Genomic DNA, 7,257 nt, shown 5'->3' on the forward strand with positions numbered 1-7,257 from the left:
ACATCTGAGGATCCTGTGTGTACCTTGATCAGTCAGGCTGTGAACTCAGTGGAATGTGTCTTGTCTTGTGTTGTACAATACTGAATGTTAGCCCCGGTTACGAGATGAGACACACACACACACACACACACCTGCAGAGACAAGTCTGCTGTATGTCTGCAGTGAGCAGGTCACTGGAGCTCTGCAGCAGTATTCAATGGAATGGAAAATGGCTGGGGGGCGGACTGCCACTATGAAAGCTACTGCTTTATGTGCATTACACAAAGTAAGTATGCACATAAAAATTCAGCAAATATCTTCTGCATGGAAACATGTCAGCCAACAGATATATGGTAATACGATGTGCGTGTTTGGATGCTTGCAAAAACAAAATGAGGTAAAACTCATAAACTGACCGCATTTCTCTGCATCGAGCTTGATCACTAACTTATATAAACACAGACTAGCCAGAAGTAAATACATCACACATTCATTAAAACTTGAGCATATGGTAAGGTGAAGGTCTTCAAAGCGGGGACACCTGGGGCATTTCACAACAGTCACATTACCTTTGTCCTCTTAATCCACCTCTGTCTGTCCTCCCTCTGCCGTAATCGTCTTATTTGACTCAGAATCAGAATCAGAATACTTTATTGATCCCTGGGGGAAATTATTTTTTGTTACAGTGCTCCATTTTAAACCAACATTAAGACAAGACAGACAATACACTAACTAAGAATAGTACAATATATACATATATATACATACATACATACATAAGTCACTCATAAATAAATAGTTGGAAAAGAAACATGTGTAGTTGTAGCAGCAAACAGTGTGTTAAGTGGATGCGTTGTACAGGGAGATGGCCACAGGCAGGAATGATTTCCTGTGTCGTTCAGTGGTGCTTTTCGGTAATCTCAGTCTCTCACTGAACGTGCTCCTGTGACTGACCAACATGTCATGGAGTGGGTGGGAGGTGTTATCCAACATTGTCTTTATCTTGGACAGCATCCGCCTCTCCGACACCACCTTGAGGGAGTCCAGCTCCATCCCCACAACATTGCTGGCCTTACGGATTAGTTTATTAAGTCTGTTGGCATCTGCGACCCTCAGCCTGCTCCCCCAGCATGCAACAGCATAGAGGATCGCACTGGCCACAACAGACTCATAGAAAATCCTCAGCATTTTCTGGCAGATGTTGAAGGACCTCAGTCGCCTCAAAAAATAGAGACGACTCTGGCCCTTCCTGTAAAGTGCTGTGGTGTTTTTAGCCCAGTCCAGTTTATTGTCAATGTGTACTCCAAGGTATTTATAGTCCTCCACAATGTCAACACTGACCCCCTGAATTGAAACAGGGGTCAAGTGTTTCCTGGTCTTCCTGAAGTCCACGATCAGTTCCTTGGTCTTTGCCACGTTGAGCTGCAGATGATTCTGCTCACACCACGTGACAAAGGAGTCGACCACAGCCCGGTACTCTGTCTCATCATCCCTGCTGATGCATCCAACCATCTCCCTCAGTGGGCCTGCCCTTGGAAATGCACCTCTTTGGTCTAATTTAATATGCATGGCACAGTTGGGGGCACGAGGACAGCAATTCCTCCTCAGGATGCTATGAAGAGGAAACATTCAGCAGATCACTCGATTTCATGGGCTGTGGAAGAACAAGACAACAATGTCTGGGAAAGGAGAGGGTGGGGGAAACGAGGTATTAAAAGAAGGAGATACTGTGAACGGTAATGCAAATACCAAAGCGAGTCTAGAGAAACACTGACATGGAAAAGTAACTACTGATGAAACACAGAGAAAAGGGCTATAACAGAGGTATAAAAAGAGAATGACCAATTGAGTAAGGTAATACTCCCGCTATGGCAGAATGCTTCCCACATTTTCCTCTCAATGGGAGACAGAATTGAAGTGATGGAGAAAACATGAACCCGTACAGTAAAAGGAGAAACAGACAGGGAATAGCATCTGGAGAAAGAGAGAAAGAGATGAGACGGAGAGAAAGGACAAAAAAACAAAACAAAGACTAAGATACAGGGATGAGTCACTATGTGGGAGAGGAGATGAAGGGTTTATAAAAAGAAAACTGCTGTCATCACCCTTTGGTGAGTTGACATCAAAGCAAAGGTCAAAGCATGATCAAAAGTCAAAACCCTTAAAAACCAGGGAAAGATCTGATAAAGCAAACATTCACACGTTCTCCCCTTTTTTCTCTCCCCCTCACATACACAATCATAGAAAAAGACAAAATCAGATTATCTAATTTTCCCTTTCCTGGTCAGCACAGCTGGAGCTCTGCTACCCCCAAGGCACTCATTTCCCAGTTCCCAGGTGAGGTCAGCCTACCCTGGAGGGGGCAGTATTGTTTCAGAGAGGGTGTTTGCCTAGGCATGTCCACCTTTACCTGTTGAGAGCTCCCTTCATCTCAACTAACGCCCGAGGGTGGGTGCAGCCAGATAAGCATTAGAAGGAGAAAGAGAAATATCTGCGTGCGCCCATGCAAGTTATTTTAATCCCTCTGTTAGTCTTTTTTTTCATACTTTTTGCTGTGATGGCCCGTCATACCAAATATTTGTAGAGATATCTAACAGTTGAAAGATTTAAGCAAAAAAAAAAAAAAAAATTACTGTTATCTCATTTTGCTTACTTGGTGCCTTTCACAACACTCAGAAAGTTTCCACTATGAGCGGCTGCATTTGATGGAGGATAAATGAACTTCTGGTGGAAATTATCAACAAAACTTTGTAGGGTCAACTATGATGATGATGTCCTAATAAATGTCTACAATTTCAGAATTTATACACTACACAAATAGTGCACATCTAAAAATGAATGTGTCCCACACATAAAAATAAAAATAGCTCTTTGCATTTAGCTTTTCATTGAACCTAGGAGTAATGATTTAAATAGGATGGGGCAACACGTTCTCATCTCAAAGTGTAACATACTGACGAATGTGACAAATCGTCGATATGTTACGTGTTCGGAGGCATGAGAGCCAGTTGGAATCAATCTATAAATGTGTTTTATGTTATGATCCTGAATCACTTTGGAAAACACTAAGTGTTAGGGTTAAAGTTGTAGTTATGGTTAGAGTTAGGGCTGGAATGGACGGCTGGGGCCTTTGGTCTAAGGCTACGTTCACACTGCAGGCGAAAGCGCATCAAATCCGATTTTTTTGACCCTATGCGACCCATATCCGATCATGCTATGACAGTGTGAACGGCGCAAATCCGATATTTTCAAATCCGATCTGGGTCACTTTCGTATGTGGTACTGAATCCGATACATATCCGATGTTTTAGAAAGCGACTGCTGTTTGAACGGTCAAGTCGCATTAAATCCGCCTTTTACGTCACCGACACAAGACTGAAGCCAATTATCAGCGCCCGAGAAGACATCGCGAACGCTTCCTAGCCATCCAGTGTAGATGTCAGTGAAACTGTTGGGAAGACAACGTAAACATTTTATTTGTACTGTATAATCTGCAGATTCTGACAGAAATCTGCAGCTATCCTTTGAAGCACCGCTCCTCTCTTAAACAGCAATAAGGATCATTATTAGGTTATTTACATTATTATGTAAATAACAAAATAACTTAAAGCAAAAATTGGGAAACGTAAAGTCCGAAGTCTTTATATTAACGGCCATCAGTCAAACAATACTGTTTGTTCTTGGTCTAAACAGAGCGCGTTGTGTGTGACATCTTCTTTTGCGCATGCGGGCCGCTTTGAGCGTTCACACTAGAGCGCGTTTGCTGTCGCATTTTATTTGTAGTGTGAACGAGGAGACAAAAAAATCGGATTTGATCAAAAAATCGGAATTGAGCATTAAGACCTGCAGTGTGAACGTAGCCTAAATGTTTCTTACCGTCGCCAGCAGCATTCTATTGGATTCAACTGAGAACCCAGAGCGTTTCAAAAGGACATGGAAGGGTACCTGTTGCATTACTATGAGACGCCTAGGAGCATGAGAAATCTTTCGTATGTTACACGTTGGGAATGATAATGATCTGGATGGGAATAAAAAGAAGTACCACAGATATATAATGAATTCACAATGATTTGTGAAATCAAAAAATGTCATATAGGTTTTTACAAGTCAACAAGTGCAAAAAAACAACTTAAAAGCCTCTGGAATTAAATAATGGCACAGAAATAATGGCTCATCTGTATAAGCAAAATTACCAGTACTGAAAAGATGCACTTGCGCTTTGGGATTTTTTAGGGATTTTTCATCAGGGGCTGTCTGTCCCGTCTGTAAGTGCAGAACAACCACTCACTAAGCAGCAGTCCGGGGATGACGCCACACATATGGCTCCTCATTTTCATCAATGTCGAAAATCCCCCTGGACAGAACGTGAAAACTGGACATGTCCGGGGAAAAGAGGACGGTTGGTCACCCTCTTGTCTGTATCTGTAAAGTGGTTTATATGTCGCTTAATGTTAACAGCAGACCTAAAGCTCCAAAAGTGTAGCGCAAGATACCGAATTAATTCAGAATATTAGATTTTTGTTTTAGTCTAGCTGTTCCCCGTCAGTATTGAAAAATGTATTGATAGCAATATCGAATATTATTACACAGGAAAAAAAACAACTACACGTAAAATAATCACACGGCGGCGCCTCTGCCTTTGTAAATAGAGGGACAGTAACTAGGTGTGTGTATGTAAGCGTGTAAAACCTGCAGATAGAGACAAACAGACGAACATTTTTCTTGGAAAACAAAGGGGGGCATAGCAAAAATAGTTTGGGAACCACTGAGCTAGGCTATGTTTAGCTAACTGGCTTCTGGCTGTAGGCTTATATTTACAGCCTTGGCATTGTCAGTCTTTTCGTCTTATTGGCTAGAATATGGCATAAATAAATACATTTGGCTAAGTATGTTGAATAATGTTGAATGTTGATCTACTGACAATATCTCAAAGATTAGAGAAAGAACCATTTTGAATTACAGTCAGTGGCTGCTTTGTTTGGTGCACCTTGTTGGGACCGGGCTGGACTGCTTTATTTCTGCATGGCAGAGATTCAACAAGTTTCTGAAAACATTCCTCTGAGATTTTGGTCCATACTGGCATGACAGCATCACACTTTGTGACATGGTGCATTATCCTGCAGAAAGCAGCCATCAGAAGATGGGTACACTGTACTCATTAAGGGATGGACATGGTCAGGAACAATACTCAGGTAGACGGTGGCATTTAATGATGCTCAAATGGCACTAAGGGGCCCAAAGTGTGCCAAGAAACTATTCCCCACACCATTACACCACCACAAGCAGCCTGAATCGTTGATACAAGACAGGATGGATCCATGCTTTCATGTTGTTTTACTGGTGCTACCATCCAAATGTTGCAGCAGAAATCACAGGAAATCACCAAGCCAGGATGTCTTTTCAGATCATTCTCTGTAAAATTGTAGATAATCAAATTTCTGAAACACTCAAAGTCACTTAAATGACCTTTTGTCCCCATTAGATATATGCTTGTGTACCTAAGAAAGTGTCCAATGAATGTAATGCCTTGTAAATGCTTTTCTTTGTTTTTTCTAATCAAATACATTATAAGCAATCAGTTAATGACTGAGTTTCAAGTGGGCGTTTGCTGCGAGACACATCCTCCCACCTCTCTGTATATCTCTATACTGAAGAATAGTGAGTTCCTTACTTTGCACTCTGTATTGATTATTGCAATTACACACTATTACGGTTCTATTATCTGCCCTGACTGTCTTTAATTACACTAGAGACCAACAGGAAGAGTGAAGGCGGGAAGAGAGAGCGAGACCGTGAATGTGAGGGAGACACTTTCCAGATAGACGGATGAAGCGAGACACTGCAGCGAACTAATTAAAACAGAAACTTTTTGTTTCAGCAAGTTGACAGGGAATGAATCTGGCAGGGAATTAATCTGTCTGCAGGGAACACAGTGACGAGTTACACACACACACACACACACGCGCGCAAACTGATGCACGTAAGGAGGAGGAGTGCAGAGTGCCGTTGCCATAGTTACAGACTATAGCGCCACATCATGCGGCAGAGTTAATGCAGAGGTGTGTGCTTCATTTAAGCTTTCATTATATCACCACCCTGACCTATTCAAACATCCTCTACACAAGTACACACAGAGAAAGGTTGCACAGATAAATCCAAAGCCTTCCTGCTGAAACACTGCATCTCTGCCAAATTCTTACAGTTGCCAATCTGCAGCTCTTACCCTTGAGGTGAAGCATCATTCATGCTTATGAAGTGGCAGATTACATACTAAAAGAAAATATTTGGCATGCAAAGATAGGCACTTCAAGTCAAAGCCCACGAAAAGAAAAAGGGCTTCTTCGATTGGTTATGAATGGAGATTCCTTAAATAATTTATAGGTAAGAAAAGGTGGTTTCAATCACATGTACTCTCTCACAGTCTGTTTCTAAAACCTAAAGAGAATTATGGATTTGATCAACTGGTCTCTGAATGCTATTGACACCCTTTTCTCAACGAGAAGTCTGGCTCAGGAGAGCCCGAGTGCCCTGGAGGGACTTTCCCTGCCGGATACACGATGGACGGGTGGCAGAAATGCAGGATTGTGTGCCTGGCGGGACTGTCGATCGAGGACGCTGAAGAGATCTACCTATTCGGAACCATGATAACAAGGTTCTTGCTGATCGGAGCTGGCTTGGCCCTGGCTTATCGGAGAATTAAGACAGCGGAACTGGCTGTTCAAACCCCCCCAAGGCTGCCCGCTGGGATTGAAACGATGGGACGAGACGCGACTTCTCAGAAAGGGCTCATTGAAAGCAGCATGGTTAAGACCTTGGAGACGCTTACAGCTGCCGTGAATACTCAGAATAGCACCTCTGAACGTATATTGGGATACATCAAGGAGAGGCCTGCTCAAAATAACACCTTTGAGCGAAAGTTGGATTACATCGTAGAACAGCTCACTGCAGTCGTGAGGTCTCAGAATCGGCTATCTGAGCAAAAGAATGACAACACCAGCAAGTTTGATACCATCATGGGGAAGCTCGCGGTTCTCCAACGGGAGATTGAGAGACCAGTGTCAGAGTGTTAAAGAACAGCTTTGAAATTCTCATGAGTTGTTGCAAAAGAAAAATTTACCATCATAATCCGGCTACCCCTTCGGCGCCAGCTGTGGGCTCAAGGCTGGAGCCGAACAAACTCCCTGATAACGACTGTGTTGAGTCTGTTCCTTCCCATTCCGTGCAAGGCCACCTGGGTTGGCTGGAAGACTGTTTACTTAGCCTGGCAGGGCGAAGGAC

General features: G+C 42.8%; 1 pseudogene; it reads left to right on the plus strand.

Moving 5' to 3' along the window:
- The first annotated feature begins 6,426 nt into the window (after window positions 1-6,426).
- LOC147310350 (uncharacterized) lies at window positions 6,427-7,049 on the plus strand (annotated as a pseudogene).
- Window positions 7,050-7,257: the final 208 nt, after the last annotated feature.

The sequence above is a fragment of the Aulonocara sp. 'chitande type north' Nkhata Bay genome, linkage group LG17 (genome assembly GCF_057382095.1).
Source record: "Aulonocara sp. 'chitande type north' Nkhata Bay isolate Kocher_YH1m ecotype deep benthic linkage group LG17, A_spYH_male_GT1.1, whole genome shotgun sequence".
Classification (NCBI taxonomy): domain Eukaryota; kingdom Metazoa; phylum Chordata; class Actinopteri; order Cichliformes; family Cichlidae; genus Aulonocara; species Aulonocara sp. 'chitande type north' Nkhata Bay.